The 17694-nt window shown below is 51.2% G+C and overlaps 1 long non-coding RNA gene across 2 annotated transcripts; it reads right to left on the bottom strand.

The window, feature by feature from the left end:
- Window positions 1-6: 6 nt before the first annotated feature.
- Window positions 7-4629, bottom strand: LOC306652298. 2 transcript variants are annotated; one of them, XR_013761351.1, is made up of 4 exons: window positions 4466-4629; window positions 4004-4213; window positions 428-694; window positions 7-201 (listed from the first exon to the last, which is right to left on the bottom strand). It is a non-coding gene; the product is annotated as an uncharacterized lncRNA (long non-coding RNA). The 2 variants fall into 2 exon arrangements; XR_013761352.1 differs by lacking the exon at window positions 4004-4213 and having other exon boundaries at window positions 10-201.
- Between the last annotated feature and the right edge of the window lie 13065 nt (window positions 4630-17694).

A 17694-nucleotide genomic window follows, 5' to 3' on the forward strand; every position in this document is an offset into this window, starting at 1 on the left:
CCTTGGCAGCAGGGCACTCTGTCACTCGATGGCCCTCATGATCACAGGCTGGCTGGGGCCTGCCCCACATCAGAGTGAACAAGAGCACATCCCCAGGAAAAGATCCAAATTCACAACTGCATATATGGGGCCTCGGGCTGGGGATCAGTGGCACAGAACCTGTCTGGCATGTGGGAGGCACTGGGTTCCACCCTCAACACCCTATGAAAGTGAACAAATAAAATAAAGGTCTATTAACATCCAAAAAAATTATTTTAAAAAAATGCATGTATGGTTTCTACTGAACACAGGTTGCTTTTGCACCACTGTAGAAACAAAGGCACTAATCCAGTCCACAGGAGTTGAGAACTGCTTGCCTTGTGACTCTACCACATTGCACCTGTTCAGAATCACCCACTGCCTTGAACTATTACTTCTCTTAACACACCTTTGACTTCCTTGAGCTTGACAGTTTCAAAGATTAGTGGCTACTTCTGCAGCAAATCCCAGTTTTGGCTTTCCTGATGCTGATTAGATTCAGGTTAAAGTCTCTGGCCAGCCTCACAGAAGGAATGCTATGCATCACATCCTCTCAGGTGGACACAATTTCAACTTGTTCCACTCCTGGTGTTGTTCACTTGGTCTCTTAAGTTAGTGGCTGCTTGGGCTCTGCACCATGAACTTATTCCTTTTTCCCTTGTAACTCACAAGCCTCCTACAGACAAATAATGTAGTTATGTAAATTTCCCATTCCTCAAACTTTCAATTTGTTCACTTTTATCGGTATGGTCTCATCTTTCCTGCTTTTCTTCAAAGAGTAAGAATTCATTACTATTATTTACTCGGATGATTTAATTGTCCCAGGTTTGGCAGGTAGGAATCCCTTCAAGCTGGGTTCTGTGTCCTTTGGACATGTACTCATGGTTTTTCATAGTCTCTGCCACAATAAAATATTCCAACATCGTCTCGTACTCTCCCTGCACCAGCCCTGAAATGGGACATTTTTCCCATAAATTCTATTTCTTTTCAAGAGGATTGCTACACAAAAGCCACCTGGCATTCCAGTGGCTTGGGAGGCTGAGGCAGGAGGATTGTGAGTTCAATGACTGCCTCAGCAACTTAGCGAGGCCCTATGCAACTTAGCACAACAGTGGCTTAAAATAAAAAAAAATAAAAAGGGCTGAGAATGTGGATCAGTTGGTATGTGGCCCTAGGTTCCATCCTTGGTATAAAATAAAAATAAAAACCTGGTATCTGGAAGCTCATTGCGAATGGGGTCTGTGTGTATACATATGACGCATATATTTGCACACAGGCATACACAACTCTAATGCAATGTGTGTATGTATACATAATCTACATACAGAAAAACTGAGTTCACAGCCTCCTGCGACCCACTCTCCGTGTTCATTCTTACTTCTTTCCTTGTTCACAGCTCTCTTCTCCAACAGACAAGCCCAGCCTCCACTCCCCCTTGATATGTTTACTTGCACATCAACCCTCTCTTGCTGCCAACCTCCACAGCCAAGAGACACCCTGCTCACCCTGTACAACCTCTTCCTAGATGACCCGAACCTACACCTCCCTCACCTGCCCTACGGGATGACTTTCCCCAGCAGAAGGAAGGACATGTGTTTTTACAGCAATTATTCTTTGGCTAGTCCCCTGACCCTTTAAGGGTTCATTATTTGGTGTCAGATAACGGAGCGGGGGACAGGAAGGCTGTCCTGTGTCTGCTAGATGGAGAGCTGACACAATACAGAACCCACAGGCAGCTTAGCAGAGCTCAGTGGAAGAAAACAGCAGGCTGGGGTAAGGGCACTTAAGGCTGTGTTTTCAAAAGACCGGTGAAAAGCCATGTTTGTCTAGCATAGATAAAAAATCCTCCGTGGAGACACGGAGGAAGACTAGAAAGGAGTCTATCCCAGGAGGCGCTTCCCAGACATCTCTGACAGAACCCATGCAGACTTTGTAACAGCACCCTGGGGGACTCTAGGTGACATGGAAAGAAGAGAACAGGGAGGGTGTACAGCACCTGGACAGCCACAGAGGGGTGCCAAGATTTGAGGCAGAGTGGGGATTTCTCTCACATGCTTCTGAGAAGGTCAGGAAGTCTGTGTCAACCCGGACCATTCAACTGGTGGGCAGGTGGGCAGGGCAGCAATCAAAAAGCCACAAGGGGACTTCCAGCTTCAGTTCCAGCATGCAAAGAACTTGGGAAGCACCCCTCCCATAAATACAAGCAGAGGCCAAGCAGACTGCAAATCACAGGCATTTCTTGGACTCATCAGAGAATTGAGGTCACAGGTCAAAACATAACCCCAAAAGCTAAAGTGGCACAGGTAATCTGAGGGACACAGCTGGGACCTGCTCCCCCAGTGCTGAGGTCATGAACTGCAGGACACTTGAGTCCTGAGTCTGACTCTGCAGGGGCCTGACTGAAAGAGAATAAGAAAGCCCTGGTGCTGAGATCCTAAGGAACCCCAAGGCAGCACAGGTGTTCTCACCAGAACCCCACCAGTTCCCACTGAAAGACCCCAGGGACACCTGCCCAGCTCTCTGTACATGGGAAGAATAAGGCCATGAGGCATCCTCAGGGCCTCACCACAGCTGGGCAAAGGCCTTCTCTGGCTCCTGTGTCCCCTCTGGCTTTCCTGTCCCCACAGGGGTGGGAGGAAGTGGCTAGAAAACACTTGGGAAGGTCACAGGCCAGGGTCACACGTCCACTGATGACTGAGATTGATTGATGATTCTAGGACCCTCCCCCTTGCCAACAGCAAAAGCTCCAGGATAAATGAGAGCACATGACAGCTCAAAGAGCAGGGAGGCTGGGAAGTTCTGAACCCAGGGACAGAGAAGAGACACAACCAGGGACATGGAGGAATGTGAGGCCTCTGGTACCTTCAGCTACAGTAAACTGCAAAGAGCCAAGTCCCAGCAGAATAGCAAAACACACATGGAAGATGATTTCCTCACTTCTTATTATGTATATACACTTATAAGTAATAAGTTGTTTATATACCATAATAATGACAACAATCACTTTACATGTGAATGGCCTAAATACACCAACCAAAATCACCCAGGGATTTTCAGAATGGATTTAAGAAAAAAAAAAAAAGGAAGAAAAGAAAACCAAGGCCCACAAGAAAACCATGTCAAGGCTGGGGAGATAGCTCAGAGATTCATCTAACAATGACAACAATCACTTTACATGTGAATGGCCTAAATACACCAACCAAAAACACCCAGGGATTTTCAGAATGGATTTAAGAAAAAAAAGAAAGAAGAAAAGAAAACCAAGGCCCACAAGACACCCATGTCACAGTCACACAAAGGAAAAGGAAAAGGGTGGGGCTAGGGATGTAGCTCAGTAGCAGAGTGCTTGCCTAGTATGCCCAACTCCCTGACTTCAATTGTTCACATCACAAAAAATTCCGCCAGCATTCAGGATCCACCAACATATAAAAGAAAATATACTTCATGACCAAGTGGGACTTGCTCCAAGTATGCAACAATGGTCCAGCATTCGAAAGTTCATCAATATAGAAGTGGGGGGGGGGATCACAAAATAATTCCAATTGATACACAAAGTATTTGACAAAAATGGAACACCCATTCATGATTAAAGGAAAAAAAATAACAAACGAGGAATCAAGAACTTGTCTAACTTGATAATACCATTTAAGGAAATAAAACTTTCTTCAACGATGACATGCTTTTCTTTAGAAAAATAAAGAATCAAGAAAAACGTAAGGAACTAAGAAGCATAGCAGAGCTGCAGGGCAGAAGGATAACATGACGACTGCTTTCCAACACTCCAGCAAAGGCCGGCTGTAACTTGGGCGGGGTGGGGGGGGGGGGTGCGCGGAGTAGACACCACTGACAAGGCAGAGAAATGCAGAAGAAAGGAAAACAAACCCGAGGCAAGGCCATCCTGACCCCGCGTCTCCCAAGAAATCCCCACCTGCGACTCAGCCCCGGGCTGGGAGCTGAGGCCGGCCACCCCCCGCGAGCCCCTTACCGCTAAGGCCACCGCCCCCCTCGCCGTGCCCGCCACGCCGCCCTAGGATGAAGGAGCCGCTGTTCCACTGGTTCACCAAGCGCTTCAGGGCGTCCTTCAGCAGCACCTCGTCGGGCTTGTTTCCCTTTCTTCTGGTGCCCCGCCGCTTCACGTAGCCAGGGTCAAGGCCGCACGTGGCCCAGCTCGCTCAGGAGGAGGCGGCGGCAGCGGCTGCGCGGGAAACGCAGACACGCGGGTGCTGAGCGGTCGCACTTCCGCACGCGCAGCCGGAGGAGCGCTCCCGGCGAACCTCGCGCAGCCCGCCCGGCCGCCCAAGCAGCGTCCCCACCAACCTGAGCCCCTCTCAGCCCCGCAGGCTGCAGAGGCGCCTCCCAGGTTTCCGGGTCCCAAACCCGGGCTGGGAACGGCGGGTGCTGCAAGGAGCGAGACCCCAGGCCCGGCCCACCCCCGCCAAACCCTTACCGGTGAGGTGACCGATCCCCTCGCCGTGCCCGCGGCGCCGCTGTGGCAAGAGGTATCCGCTGCTCCTCTGGGCCACCCAGAGCTTCAGGGTACTTCACCAGCACCTCCTCGGACTTGAGCCACATCCCGGGCGATCCGGCTGCACTGTGGGGAGCCGCTTCACATCGCCTGCCACCAGCAGCACCTGGCCCAGTTCGCTCCGCAGGAGGCGGCGGCAGCGGTAAAGCGGGAACCACACACTCATTGGTACACAGGCTCGGAGTTCCGGGAGCGCAGTGGGAGGAGCTCGCCCAGCGCACCCCGTCCCGCCCAGCTTCGCGGCGGCCACGCCCCCGGCCGCCCCCACCCTGCCGACTCCCGCTGCACCTTGAGGGGGACGGTTTCTGTATCCAAGTATCCGACTCACCATTCCCAAGTGGAGGAAGGAGGTCTGATCCCGTTGCCAGACTCCCTCCCTCCTGTACCCGCACTGATCGCGGGGAGCGCCTGGGCAGCGGTGGGGCTCCAACCCCCGGGTGGCAGCGCCTGGAAAAGAGCTCAAGGTGGTGGGAACCGCCCCCAAACGCCTCATTCCAGGAGGTGGAGGTTCCTGGGGAAGAGAAGTCTTGCTCTCCAAGCTGCGGGTTGACCAGCCCACAGCCCTTTATCTCAGGAAGGACAGAATGCACTAATGGAAACCAGTAAAGCAAGTGTGTTTGGGTTTTAAAGAACATTTTGGAGATCTCCAAAAATAGCATGAAAAATAAAAACAATTATGTTCGGACTTATTAGCATACTTTCTTAAAAATTTATTTTAATTCACATATCATACTTTTCCATATTTATGGGGCACTGAATGACATTCCACTACATTTATATGATGGGTAATGAGCCTATCAGGATAACTGGCATATCCATCACCTCAAACATCATTTCTTTGAAGGCACATTTGGGAAGCTCTCCCAAGTGAACCACCTGAGCTACAGGAAAGGCGCTCGTGAAGATTTTGTTTAAGACTTTTGAACACAGTTTTGTCACCTAGAGGGAAACTCATAGACTGGAGAGGGTGACAGTTCCTGCCAGTGGAGGTTTATAGCTGGCCTTTACCCATGGAGAAGACTCCCCACCTCTACTCTCCTGACCTGTGGAGCTGCTCACCTGGATGGATCACATTCCCTCCTTTCTGGAAGGCCCCTTCCAAGTTGTCCACTGACCATCTGGGTGTCTTCCAAACCTCATTAGCACTTCATTATTCTCTCTTCTGTCAAAGAAAGCACAGAGTTAGCCCAGCTTTTCACTCCTGCTAGACACATTTCAAGAGCCCCTGGATTCAGTTTGTGACTTTTCTTTTTGTACCACCCAATTTTTCCTAGTACTGGTGGTTCTTGTTTATGTACTTGTTTATGTCCTAGTCTCCCTTTGGAATAAAAACCACGAGATGCATTCCACCTCTACGGATTACACTCCATAAACCCAAGCCCATCCTCACTGGGTCTCGGGCTCCTCACCTTAACAATGTGGTGACTGAAGGAACAGAAAATAGCCAACATTCTATGACATCAGCTCTGGAGGTAAAACCCCACTGTGAACACAAGACCCCTGTTCACACCAAAATGAGCGCATCATAGAACCTTCTGGCATAACCGCACGCAGGTGAGGCCCATCTCCCCACAGAGCACACATGCCTTACCTCCTGGAGGTCAGACCACACTTCCAGGAGCTCTTGGTTGCCCTCTGCCCTGAGCTTCAGATAAGTTCTTTGAATTAAGTGTCCTTTCCTCTCTGACCAGAGACATTTGTAATCCACATTGACCTTCACTGAGGCGCTGATCCTGGTTGTCCTGGTGGTGGTGGAGGAGGAGCCATCTGGGCTCTGCCATGGGTGGGCTAACAGGATTGCCTGCCAGCTCTCCATCGAGGGCTTCATCTCCCCTCTTTCTGCAGGCATCCTTGAGGTTCAGATGCCTGAGCAGGAGTCGAGACTGGGCTCTTCCCAGGGAGGATAGGTGACCCAAGCAATGGTGGGCTCCCAGCCTCCAACCCCAGGAAACAGCCTGAGTTATGGGAGGAAAAGTAGGTTTAGGACTCTTCCCCAAGATGACAGAGGGCACGAAGAGGGGTGTAAGACAGGATGCCTGTGGCCAAGGACAGCAGAGTCCAGGGGACAGCACCCCAGGCCTGTGTTGGGTGGGTACCTGGCGCAGTTCAGAGGGCTCCTTCCCTTACCCCTGTGGGCTCCATTCTCCTCTCATGTTTTGATGCCCGGTGGCTGGGCAGCTTGGCCACAGCCAGGTCAGGTGCTCTGTGCTGGCCCTGTGATTCGTTTGGTGGGCTGCACAGGGGATAGCACGGTTTACGGAGAAGACAGCAGAGACGGGTGAGAGCCAGGAAGTCGATGTCCATGCCAGATGCATGCACATCCTTATTCTTAAATAGAGGTTGAGATCCTAGAAACGCAGGGACCCTGCTTGGGAGTAAGAGCCTCATTCTCTAGGGACAAGGGTGCATCAGTGAGCAGCAGACCTCCCCATGGCTATTGGGGTGGCCACAACTTCCAATCAGACCTGAGAAAGAGGGAAGCATCCTGGGCAGACCACACAAATCCACCACTGCAGCCACAAAGAAGATTTGCTCAGGCAGGCATGGGAGAGGTTGAAGAGAGGGTAGCTCAGTGCAGAGTGCTGGCCTGGCATGCACAGGTCCTGGCTACTTCTCAGCACCACTAAATAAATAAACAAACAAAATAGTTCAGAAAACACGAGGGTATGAAAGATGGCCAGAAATCACTGCTTTTGAGATCTGCGGTGGCTGTCCACCAATGGCATCCCCAGGCAGTGCCTTAGAAGCAGAAGATACGCACAGAGGTTCAAGAAAAAAACAAGAGACCTCACATGACAGAAACAAAAATGATGGAATGCACAGGAACAATTTACGAGCAAGTCTTTCTTGCTTCTTGGGATTGAAGTAAACAATAACTGAAAAGTGTATTTTAAATAGGATAAGGTATAAATTACAGAGATGCCTACTCTGCTTGTAAATTTTTTTTAAATACTGGAAGACTCTTTTTCTGGTGGGGGTGGGACAAGATAAGGTAATTTGTGTGGGAAAATAAACACCTGAGATTAGCTAAGAATATCATTTAAATAAACAAATACCAAAAACACGAGTGAAGTGATCTGTCCTGGCACAGTCAAACACACCAGGAAGGTCTAGTGACTAGTTCTGTGGGTGGCACCTGCATAGGAGATCAGTGATAGTTTGAAATTCTAGAAACAGACCAGAATTAGTAGTGGAACTTAGATCATGACAAAGTGTCATTTCTGTAAGTGAAGGAAAGTCAAACCATTTAACCAGGGATGTTGAGACAGTTGGGAAGCCAGCAGCCCCCTTTCACCAGGTTAAATTCCAAGAGGATCAGAATCACAGGCACAATAAAAAAAGTCTCAAAGCTAATGGGATAAGCTATAAAAACAGTTTCAAAATGAGATCAATGTAAGTTCTTTGTTAAACTGAGTTGTTTGGCCTAAAGCTGCCTCTGGACCTACCTTAAGTTTGGCCTAAAACTTTCTCTATGAGTTGTGAACTGTAACTAACTTGGTGTGTGAACAGACCCCAACCTACTCTTGTAACAAGCTATCTCAGACAATCAGAAGCTGAACAACTGTGTTCAAATGTGACAGATGCCTGCTGTAACCGATCATGGTGTCTACACCTCACTTCCCTTTTCTTTACATCACTTCCTCTTCTCTGGCTATAAATACAAGATGTGCATGTCAAGGGGTTCCTGAGGACCAGTCTTACTTCAGGCTGATAGCAATTTCAAAATAGCAAATAAACCAATGGTCTTCTAACATGACAACAACTGGGAAAAGACTGATCAAGTTGATTCCACAAGTATAGAATGATTTTGAGTGAAGCACACCACCCCAAACAAAACAAAAGAGATAAAGAATGCTTTGGAAAGAATATTTGCAATTTAGATTACAAAAAAAGTTATTTTCTTCAGATAGAACTCTTATAAATCAATTTTTTAAAAAAGAGATTTCCAACTCAACAGGAAACATTCAAAGTCTATAAGTGCTCAAGTCATAGCAAAGGAGACATGAATGAGTCCATTGAAATGGTGCTCAGTTTAAAGAATTGCTAATCACAGCTCCAGAGAGGCATCATGGTCACCTGCTTTTGGAAAGGCACCACCGGCCTCTGCCCTCTTACAAATGCATGCACATGGTTGTCAGGACTGCTTCTGCTGGGCAGTAGACTTTAAATGCTGCAAGTTTCCAGCCACCACTGCTTATTTAAAATGTCAAAATGGAAAACTAAGCATCATAGACTTGATTAGATATATTACAGTATACGCATTCGAGGAAATTAATCCATGTGGTCATGATGAAATGAAGGGAGGATGAATTCTCATGAGGCTTTGGAATGAACGTTCCTGTAGAACATAATGTGCTCTTGTGTGCTCCCATTTGTGTATAAAGGTAGAGAAAGGAATACAAATACGTTATTTATACACCTTTTAGAATCATGATCCCCCACCCCAGGACACTTGAAAAGAGGGTGTGCCAGTCCTTTTATGCACCCAGCGAGGGAAGCTGACAGGACAAACATGAAGGAGGGACTTGTTTTTACCTTATGCCATGAAGAAGGAGCAGGTGGGGCCTGCAGGTGGCGGGCAGCCTGAGAACAGAGTGGACCTCCATGTGCCCTTCACATGGCTGCTTCTGCATGCAGCCCTGCACAGCAAGGCCCCCCGCCATGTCCTCTCCTACTTCTCACCAACACAACTAGAGTCTCTTTCAAGAGAAAGTCTTATTTGCCCCATGCTGTCCCTCCTTTCACACCGTGCACACTGGGTGGCAGGAACTCCGTGAAACACTGTGAGAGGGTCTCCCTCTCCACATTCTTACCTCGAAGGGCTGAGCAACTCAAAGGAGCAGCAGGCACAGGAGCCACCAGTCAGAGCCCTCAGGGACTGACCCAAGCCCACGGTCCCTTCTGCATTTTGGAGGCACAGAAAGCCCATCTCTCCTGCCCTGAACTGACTTCTGTGACCTAGACCCAACTGTGCCTGGATGGAGATTGTAAAGGCCTGGGGAGTGGTTCCAGGTGCCTCTGCATTTAGCCCAGAAGCCCACAACCATTATGCCCTCTCGGCCATCGCTGCTGTCACTCAAGTGAGAGAAAACCTTGCCCCTTGCCTGCAGCTTCTCTAGGCCATGCTGGTGAGTGTGAGCTGGCTGTGAAGGTGCATTCCAGGGAGCCCCCAGAGGCCCAACTTCCAGCAAAAGGGAGTCCCAGGTGGTGGTCCACCAAAGTCAGGGAGTTGCCAGGAAACAATCTTAGTAAGAGGGCCACTGGGCAGCCGGACGATTCAGAAGGGAGATGGCACTCCTGTGCCTGCCATTGTCCTCCGAGCACAGAAATGAAGAGAAAGGAAGAAAGCAGGAAATAAAAGAGAATGGAAAGAGCAGAGAATAAATTTTCCCTCAGAGCTTCCAGAAGGGGCAAGTATACTGACACATTGACCTTGGACCTGTTCCCCCCACAACCATGGGAGTATACATTTCTGTTACTTTAGGCTGCCCAGTTTGTGGTATTTTGTTATGGAAGCCCTAGGACGTGGATATAAGGGAAGAGGCTGGCCAGTGGCAGAAGCCCCCTCCACCCCAAGAGGACTGGAGGGGCGAACATTCATTCTATTTACAGCATGGTGACATGCAGTAGTTTCCCTGAAATATGTCCTGATGAACCTCTGGAGGTCAGGGAAGCCACCACCTTGATTATTCCAATGTTGGTTTTGGTTACAGAAATGAGTGACACCTGCACTGGTCATCGCGTGGACACCGAGAGCCTGCTAAGCACCACGCCCAGCCTGGCGCTTGGAGCATATCTCTTTCACTCCTCTCCAGGAGGGGGATGCTGCTATGCCACTTCCCGGGCAGAAAGCTCAAGCTCAGGAAAAACTGTCCTGGGGAGACTCAGGGTAGGAGCTGCCATGACCCCCAGGGAAAGAGCATGCACTTCGCAGTGACAGGCTGTGTGGGACACAGGTGTGGTGGCTTTGCATGCTAGTCAGTCAGCTTCCTCCACCTGGGAACCCAGTGGGGGCTTCCTGGCTTCCGCCCATTTTGCTGGTGAGGAAACGGAAGCAAATGGCAGGAAGCACATGCCCAGGGACGGGTGGGGACATGCATGTGACCTCCTGTCTCCAGCTGGTGGTTCTCACTGCTGGGGGCCTGCCAAGTGCCAGGCTCCATGCCCGCGGCTGCATCCAGTCCATCCTCCGCAGCACTCTGTGGGTAAGTCCAGAAATCACCGTGGCCATTTCTACTGTGTATGTGAAGCACGTGCACAGTGATGCCCTCGCCTGGCTCTGCCGTTGTTGTCCTTACTGGCTTTGGAACACACCCTGTCTTCCTCTTCAAACTATTGCATCTGTCTCCCATTGATCCCTGGATCCCACATACAGCAGAGTGCCCAGCAGACGTAGGTGTGCCTGTCCCTGATCTGACCTGCACACCCTCCTGCGTGTGGCATGACCCAGTGACCAGGGGAGGACCTGGGAGACACCACCCTCCCGTGACTGCTGCAGCTGACCCTGACCTGAGGTCTCGGGCCCTGGGCACTGCAGGGCAGAGCCTAGGAAAACTGTTTGGCTGGAATGACACACTTCCTCCTGCCAGAGGGGCCAGGGTGGCGAGGAGGAGGTGGTCCAGGATCCACTCCAGTGGCGCTTTGATGGACCTATACATCACCCAGCGTGGATGGATCCACTCCAAGGAATATTGAGCCAGGGTGCAGGCAGACAGCTGGGTGCTGATGGCCCTCTTGTGTGTCCCCCTCCACCACAACCCAGAACTGCACCCTGGGGTCGCTGCGGCAGAGTCTGACCCGGCTCTTCCCTGGCAGGTACTGGCTCCTACTTAGGGATAAGGTCTCTTTTTGCGGTCCCTGCTGCTGTGGACCCAGGCAGGAGGGGCGGTGGACAGATAGCAGGTGACAGCAGGATATTTATAGTTCTGATGAGCCGATAGGGGACCCAGTGGAGGCTGGTGGGGCCAGCAGAGGGTTGGCATGGTTGATGGTACTTGGGGATGATAGGATCTAGATGGCTCAGAGACAGATGGCTATAGAGGCAGTGACCACCCCACAGAGGGCCCAGGTGGCAGGTAGGGGACACGCTGGGCAGCATGGGCACCTGGTGTCATGGCAGAGGGTGAAAGCTGTAGGGGGGTGATCATTAAAGGTGCAGTGGGAACAGAGGGGTCAGAAGTGACAGAGGAGGAGGGAGAGCCCCGCGCTGGCTCTCATCCTCTGTCCTGGCCTCTGTTTCCGCCTCCCTGGCAACCTGTTCCCTCTTCTTGCTCCTGTCCTGCCTTTGCAAGACCCTCCCGCCCCTGCCCTTCCTTCTTTCTTCCTCTCCCTCCTTCCCATCCCTCCCTCCTGCTGTTGCTCAGGAGGGTCTTTCTGTCCTGTTTCTCCTCTCCCCACCCCTCCCCCTTCTCTGTGACATACAGGACAGCTGTCAGGACACGTCCTAGGAGCTTTACATCTGCCTACATCCATTCAGTCCTCACACGTCCCTGGGAGGCAGCCATCACCTCCAAGTCCTGGCCACTCTCCAGGGGCCTTCTTTGCACTGAGGCCCCAGATGCCAACTCTCTGTTTTCCGGACTTGGAGTATGTCATGGTTCTTAAAGGCAACAGTGACCTTTATGTCATCGCCAGAGTCCTCCAAGGACCCTCTGGGAAGCAAGCACTGTTGCCATCACTTCGAAGCTGAGACCCAGAGGCTAAATGACTTGGTCCAGGTCACCCACTGATAAGATAGAGTGGGACTGGACACTGTCCTTCTGAAACTCTGCAGGAGGGAGGCTGGTGCCCAGAGAGGGCCAGGACAAGGTTCCTGGAAGCATTTCTCTTGGGACTTACTCAGGGCTCGGCCTGGACAGCCCTCCCCTTCTCTCCGCCTCTAACCTCGGTTTCCCTCTTCCCTCTCAACAGCTCCCATCTTTCTTCTCTCCCTTCTTGTCTCCCATCTCCCACCCTTTCCCCACCTCTGGCTCAGCTGCACCCCTTGTGGGTACCATATTGGCCATTTCAGTGGCCCTCAAAGACCAAGGCCCTCTCTTGTCATAGGAACGTCAAAGTCATGCTGTGATCATCGCCCACACACAGGTCTTCTCTAATGAAACCCCTAATCCTGAGTAACTGATATTCCCCCTCTGGGAACTTCCCATTCTCTCATCCTCTGATGTGGAAGGTGACTGGTGGCCATGTTGGGGCCAGGGGACTCTGCCTCCCAGGCTGCTGGGATTGGGTTAATCACTGACCCAAGGCGGGCCAATCAGACCCTCTCTTGCACAGGTTTGGGATGGAGAATCTAATCTTCTTTCTTTAAAACAATTTTTAAAAACATTATTTGTCACCTAAAATACTTGTATTATTTTTAAATTACGTAAATAATTACATGCTGATTGTAAGAAAAAGGAAATCAAGGCAATACAAAAAAATAGAAGGACTGGACCCCACATCCCAGTGTCAGCCACATGCAGGGAACCGTTCATTCTCGTTCCTCTCTGTAAACTCACTTGCACCCGCAAACATGAGTAATTGTATGTAGATTTCATTTGACGTGACTGGGCGCATCATGCATGAGCTGTTTCTAACCCCATCAGCTTTTTCCTTGCCATGGAGAACAGGGTTTCCTTCTTTCCTCCAGCTGCCCTCCCTGTCCTCCCTGGCCTCTGCCCCTCTTCTGTCCCTCACCCTCACCCACCCCCTACCTAGCCCTGGTAACCAGCTCGTAATCTGGTGCATTTCCCCCTGTGATGAGCTGAATTGTGGTTCCTAGAAGAGGTCCGTGCGGGACCTTGAATGTGACTTCAGTGTAGTGGGATCTTGGAATGCCAGGAGAGCCTGACATGGGGAGGTCATCTGGAGCATCTCACTGTCCCCAAATTTAATTTATTTCTCCTTAAGTTGCTTAGACTGTCCTCGAACTTGAGAGCCTCCTGCCTCAGCCTCCTGAGCTGCTGGGATTACAGGTGTGCCACCACCATGCCCAGCAGTGATGCCAATTTCACCAGGAGGCTCCTTCTGAAAGGGAAGCAGGAGTCCAAGTTAGGAGAGGAGGTCAGGTGATCATGGAGGAGACTGGAGGCTGCAGCCTTGAGCCTGTGGAGTCCAGGGCTGCCTCCAGCAGCTGAAGGGGTGGGGCATGGACTTTCCTCTGGAGCCTCCAGCAGCAGCCAGCCCTGTGAGCATCCTGATTCAACCCTGTGAGGCTCAGTGTAGGTTTCTGACCTCCAGGGCCATCAGAGAAAGAGGTATAGTTTTCAACCACCATGTGAGAATTTTTCACAGCAACAGTGAAAACATACCAATTTGGAACCAGGAGTGGGATGCCACTGTAGCAAAGAGCTGAAAACATGGAAGGACCATGGAGTCGGGGGGGTGGGCAGGATTTGGAAGAATTCTGGGGCACACGATTGCCTGGAACTGACCATTGGTAGGAATGGGGTGTGGAAGGTCCTGCCCATGACTGGTCCCAAGGAAACAGGAGGCAAATGCAAGGAAGCGCAGGTCACCACAGAGATGCCTAAGCCAGCACACAGAGGCCACAGTAGCCATGGGAATGCTAGAGGTGTGGTCAAAGAGGCCCAGGAGAAATGGGGAGCATGGGTTTGGAAAGTCAGGAAAGGGGGTTCTTGTCCCCCAGTGGCCAAAGCCTAGGGGAATTGTATTCTGCAGTTATGCAGCAGAACTTACCAGCAATGCACTTTCCTACTTCAGCTAGTGTCTGAGCTGTGACTGGGTGCTTCTTGCCTCTTATAGTAAAAAGGTGAGAGGAGAGTGAGATCAAAGGATTGGTTGATTGATTGATTGATTCAGAGAACTGTTAAGCAAAAGGGAACTAAGACTTGAAGGATTTAGGAAGTATCAGCCTGTCCAGATTGCAGAAGGTGCTGGGGCTGTGGCCAGTTCACTGGGAGGACCTGTGTTCTGGAGAGAAGGCCAGGGGTATTTCCAAGTAGTTTCCAAGTGCCCAAGCATGGCCCAGAAGTCACAGTGCCAGTCACCCAGAGGGCTATTTGAAGGAATGTGGGTGGGACTTGCTGATCCCTTTGCCCATCTCAGTGGGAGCCAGGACCAGCCCCAGGGATGATCTGAGGAGGAGCCTCTTGTCCGATGGAGTGGGGTTCCATGATATACATAGGAAACCCACAAGGTTTTTGAGATCATGAGATCAGCAGAAACAAACTAACTCGACCACTTTGAACCAAAAAGGAAGAGAGAGAATGAAAAGGAAAGAACCCATTCTGAGTCTCAGACTTCTAGAGGCAGGAGATAGACCTGTAAAACCACTCAGATCAAACCATGTGCTGTCCTTCTTCATAAAGGAAGGAGATCAGAAGGACTGGCAGAGGGCTCAGATGGTGGCAGCAGTAGACAACTAATACAGCTACTAGGCCCTTGTCCTTATTCTATCACCACATTAAATTCTTCATTGCTGATGATGTAAATGATGTACAGGTAAACTTGGCAGCTGTGGTGTGGCCATATCAAGGAAGGTAACTGGCAGGGAGGAGCCAGGGGTGAAAGAGAGACAGAAGGGGGCAGGCAGGAAGGTCTGGGAGACAGAAAAGGTGACTCAGGCCATGGGGTCCTGACACAAGCTCCTTCCATCCAACAGGGATCGAAAGGCCCTGCTCATGTCCATGGGATTGCCATGCATGCCTCACTGTTCCACTGCAAGAATTCTGCCTCTTCCCTTTGCAGAGTTCTCTTCCAGAATTTCTGGGAAGATGTTTTGGCAGCAGGTCTCCTGATCTGCAAAGCCAGAGCCATGTGAGCAGGTGGCATCTGCTTCTGTCTGTCCCAGGACAGCCTAGAGCTCTGCAGAGTTGACAAGGGGAGGCTGACAGAGGACCGGTAGTTTCCCCCATCAGCTTCCTTACCCTAAGGCTTCCACGGTGCCCCCAGCCTTGTATGGCTGTCCCATGGAGGAGGGCTGATCAGACCTGTGTGACCTTGGGTAAGATACTTTTTTCAGGGGGGATTCAAGATGGCGGACTAGAGGGTGGCTGTGTTTCGTGTTGCTCCAGGACACAGGACTCAAGAAGAGGAGATATAGAGAGACTTGGGACCAACTCAAAGCAGCCGGGGGAGTGTCTCCCACTGGGCAGGCGTCCCGGATGGGGCAGGAGTCCCGGACGGGGCGGTAGCCTCGAAAGCAGGGATCTTTGCGAAGTAGAGCTGCCGGTGAGGCGCCCCTCGCCCCACTGGAGCAGTGATCGCAGACAACTGGGAGCATTGGAGAGGTGGCTGTTCACCACAGCGTTTGGACTCAGCGCAACCCACCTGGGCTCTGGGAGGCTGCCCAAAGGAGTAGGTGCTTGGTGAGCTGTTTGGACTGAAAGCGACCACCCCCGAACACAGGGGGCTGCCCAGAGGAGAAGGAGAAATACGGGTTCGGCACGTCGCTTGGACTTGGAGCAGCTGCGCCAGGGCTCCGGGCGGCTATCTGGAGGAGCAGCGTGGACTCAGGACTCAAGAAGAGGAGATATTGAGAGACTTGGGACCAACTCAAAGCAGCCAGGTGAGTGTTTCCCACTGGGCAGGCATCCCGGAAGGGGCGGTAGCCCCGAAAGCAGGGAACTTTCTGAAGTAGAGCTGCCGGCGAGACGCCCCTCCCCCCGCCGAAGCAGTGATCGCAGACAACTGGGAGCATTGGAGAGGTGGCTGTTCACCACAGCGCTTGGACTCGGCGCAACCCACCCGGGCTCTGGGAGGCTGCCCAAAGGAGAAGGTGCTCGGTGAGCTGTTTGGACTGAAAGCGACCATCCCTGAACACAGGGGGCTGCCCAGAGGAGAAGGAGAAATACGGGCTCGGCACATCGCTTGGAATTGGAGCAGCTGTGCCAGGGCTCTGGGCGGCTATCCGGTGGAACAGCATGGTGAGTGGTTTGGTCCCAGAGCATCCGCTCCTGAACACAGGGGGGTTGTCTGGAGAAGGAGGAGGAGCGCGGCGGGGTGCTTGGGCTTGAAGTGACTGCACCAGGGCTACGGGTGGCAGTCGGGACAAGAAGGTGCACAGTGAGTTCTTGGGACTCGTGACACATCAGATCTCTGGGTGACTGCCTGGTGGAGAAAGAGGTGCGTGGTGGGTCACTTGGATTTAGAGTGACCGCACGGAACAACAAGTGGCTGCCGGAGGAAAAGGTGTGTGGCGGGTCACTGGGACTCGGAGCGATTGTAAGGGGCTCCAGGTGGCTGTTCAGAGGAGGGGCCGCATAGCCAGGCGAAAAGTGCAGAGCAGGGTCCTAGATGGCTTCTTGGTGGAAGAGCCCCACAGACAAACTGAGGGGCGGAGCGAAGGCTCCAGGACTGCAGGCAGCTTCTCTGAGGAGAGGCAGCCTAAAGAGATTCGTTTGCGAAGGGTGAGGCTTCCAGGCCCAGAAGGTAGGTCCGGGTCCCTGGGAACATTGCAGAAGAAGGCTGCCCAGCCCAGGCGGTAGTTGTGAATTGAACGGAACCTCTGGGAGGAAAACCGACCAGCGAGACCTCCCCACTGGGTGACTCCTCCCTGTCGGGTGAGGTTCTCCCAAAAGGACTGTAAAATCAGAGACACAGGCCCAAACTGGTCTTGCATCAGCCCACATCCTACTTCCCTTTTGGATGACCATTCATCAGCAAGTGAAGGTACCTCTGCCCACTAGCAGGGAATATACCCCACCGGAAGGCCACCACCCCTAGGGAGTCAGCTCCCTTGTGGAGCACTGCATTATCAACTTCCTCCAAGACTTCAGGCTACTGAAGACTAAGAGGGGATATAATAGAAATCTTCAGGGATATTATAAGACAATAGAGGAAATCTGCAATATCACAGCGGTCAACTGATACCTGAACAATATGAGAAAACAAGGAAATAAAATGCTGCAAACAAATCTAGATGTTACATCAATGAAACCCAACGACAGCATGGCAGAAGAAATGACAGAAAGGGAGTTCAGAATGTACATAATTAAAATGCTCAGGGAAGGAAATGACGAGATGCAAGAGCAAATGCAGGCACTGAATGATCGCACCAATCGACAGTTAAAAGAGCAAATACAGGAAGCAAAAGATCATTTCAATAAAGAGTTAGAGATATTGAAAAAAAACCAAACAGAAATCCTTGACATGAAGGAAACAATAAACCAAATTAAGAACTCCATAGAAAGCATAACCAATAGAATAGA

This window comes from Sciurus vulgaris, assembly GCF_902686455.1.
Source record: "Sciurus vulgaris genome assembly, contig: HiC_scaffold_174_arrow_ctg1, whole genome shotgun sequence".
NCBI classification, from domain to species: Eukaryota; Metazoa; Chordata; class Mammalia; order Rodentia; family Sciuridae; genus Sciurus; species Sciurus vulgaris.